General features: G+C 45.0%; 1 non-coding gene across 1 annotated transcript; it reads left to right on the top strand.

Moving 5' to 3' along the window:
- Window positions 1–657: 657 nt before the first annotated feature.
- LOC118758057 (U1 spliceosomal RNA) lies at window positions 658–820 on the top strand. The gene has a single exon (XR_004995512.2). It is a non-coding gene; the product is annotated as a U1 spliceosomal RNA (small nuclear RNA).
- Window positions 821–2,320: the final 1,500 nt, after the last annotated feature.

The raw sequence follows: 2,320 nt of genomic DNA, 5'->3' as shown, positions 1-2,320 counted from the left end.
GTCAGCATCCCTCACGGGTACCAGTTCATGTCCGTGCTGCTCTACTTCCCACCCAGCCCTCAGCTTATGCCCTGGCAAGGCAGTGGAGGACAGCCCAAAGTCATGGGATCCTGCATCCATGTAGGAAATCTGGAAGAGGCTGCTGGCTCTGGCTCAGCACAAGCTGTTGTGGCCATTTGGGAAGTGAATCAGTGGATGGAAGATCTTTGTCTTTCTTCTCTCTGTAAATCTGCCTTTCCAATAAAAATAATAAGTAGATTTTCAAGAAGAATGAAATACAACTGAGATCAATGTTCTGGCATAGCAAGTAATGCTTTATGCCTCTTGAAATGCCAGCACTCCATACGGATGATGATTCATGTCTGCGTTGCTGCTCTTCTGATCTGGCTCGTGCTAATGGCCTGGGAAAGCAGCAGAGGAGGGCCCTAGTTGCTGGACCCCTGTGGGAGACCCAGAAAAAGCTCCTGGAACCTGACCAAGGCCTGACTCACATCTGCCTGTAGTAGACATCTGGAGAAAGAACCAGCAGATAGATGAATCAATCTCTCTCTCTCTCTCTCTCCCTCCCTCCCTCCCTCCCTCTCCTTCTCCCTCTCCCTCTCTCTTTCTCCCTCGAACTCGTGCAAGTCAATCAATTTCTTTAAAATTTACTTGAAAATACTTACCTGGCAGGGGAGATGCTATGATCATGAAGGTGGCTCTCCCAGGGCGAGGCTCACACATTGTGCTCAGGTGTGCTGAGCCCTGCGATTTCCCCAAATGTGGGAAACTCACCAGCCTAATTTGTGCTAGTGGGGGACTGCGTTCACACTCCTCCCTATTAAAAAAAAAATTTTAAATAAAAGTAAAAAAAAATAAATAATGTTATTCTGCTACTTAAAAAAGAAACAGTGTGTTTATTCTTTTATTTTACTTCTTGTCTTTTTGCCTTGTGTCTCAGCACTTCATCTTCCTGATAATGCGTGGCCCAGGAGGCAGCAGGAGATGGCCCCAGCAATTGCGTTCCTGCCACGGCTGTGGGAAACCTAAATGAAGTTCCTAGTTCCTGGAGCTGCAACTTACTGCAGGTACGTGGGGAGTGAACCAGCAGGAAGATCTCTCTGCCTCTCTGTGTGTCTCTTCCTGTGTCTCCCTGCCTCACAAAGAATACCTTTTAAACATGAAAAATAGTATGTCATCTTTAAAAGAAGTAGAACAAGAAGACATAAAGGGAAAAAAAGCAAAGATGACCAAGGCAGTAGTGTTAAATAGCAAAAATAACCACTCAAAAAAAAAAAAGTTTTAACAGTGAGTTAAACCCCTTCCTGAGGCACTGGCATCCCATATTGGCACTGACTACCTGGAAATGTTCCAGGCACAGCAGCAGAGGCTGGTTCAGGTGCTCAGTCACTGCCATCCAGTGGATGACCTGGATAAAGTTTTTGGCTCCGGTGTTCACCTTGGCCCCACCCTGAAGCCATCTGGGGAATGAACCAATCCATAGCAGACCTCCTGCTCTGTGTGTTTCCTTCTCTCTGTGTAACTCTTGCCTTTCAGAAATGCATAATAAATAGATCTTTAAATTTAAAAAAAAAACAGAATAACATAACCAAAAGCCAGGAGCTACACAACTTCATCATATTCACAGGGAGAAGTGAGGTATGACTACGAAACGCAGTCTTTTCAAAAACAAATGAGTAACAACAGTGAAATAAATTAAGTGAGGGATAAAGTGTGCCAAATAAGCTGTGTAATTTTTTTAAAAGATTTACTTATTTATATTAGAAAGGCAGATATACAGAGAGGAGGAGAAACAGAGAGAAAGATCTTCCACCTGATGGTTCACTCCCCAAGTGAGCGCAACCGTCGGTACTGAGCTGATCCGAACCCGGGAGCCAGGAACTTCTTACAGGTCTCCCACACGGGTGCAGGGTCCCAAAGCTTTGGGCCATCCTCGACTGCTTTCCCAGGCCACAAGCAGGGAGCTGGATGGGAAGTGGAGCTGCCGGGATTAGAAGCAGTGCGCACATGGGATCCCGGCACGTTCAAGGCGAGGACTTTAGCCGCTAGGCCACGCCACTGGGCCCTAAGCTGTGTAATTTTATATCATTTTGGTTTTATTTAAAAATGCACAGGAAAAGAAGCTGGGCTAACGGAGCTGTCACCCTGTGTTCCTTGGGGAACTCCGAAAACATTTTCTTAAAATGTGAAAAAGATAGATCATCGAACATAAATATGGGCAAGATTGGGGGTATTTTTTCATAATTTCCTTTATTTTGCACAACTGCTGACTGAAATCGTTTGTCTCCAGCAGAGAAATAAATATTACTTGAAGACCATA

This window comes from Ochotona princeps, chromosome 22, assembly GCF_030435755.1.
Source record: "Ochotona princeps isolate mOchPri1 chromosome 22, mOchPri1.hap1, whole genome shotgun sequence".
Lineage (NCBI taxonomy): Eukaryota > Metazoa > Chordata > Mammalia > Lagomorpha > Ochotonidae > Ochotona > Ochotona princeps.
This window is presented reverse-complemented; position numbering and strand designations above follow the sequence as displayed.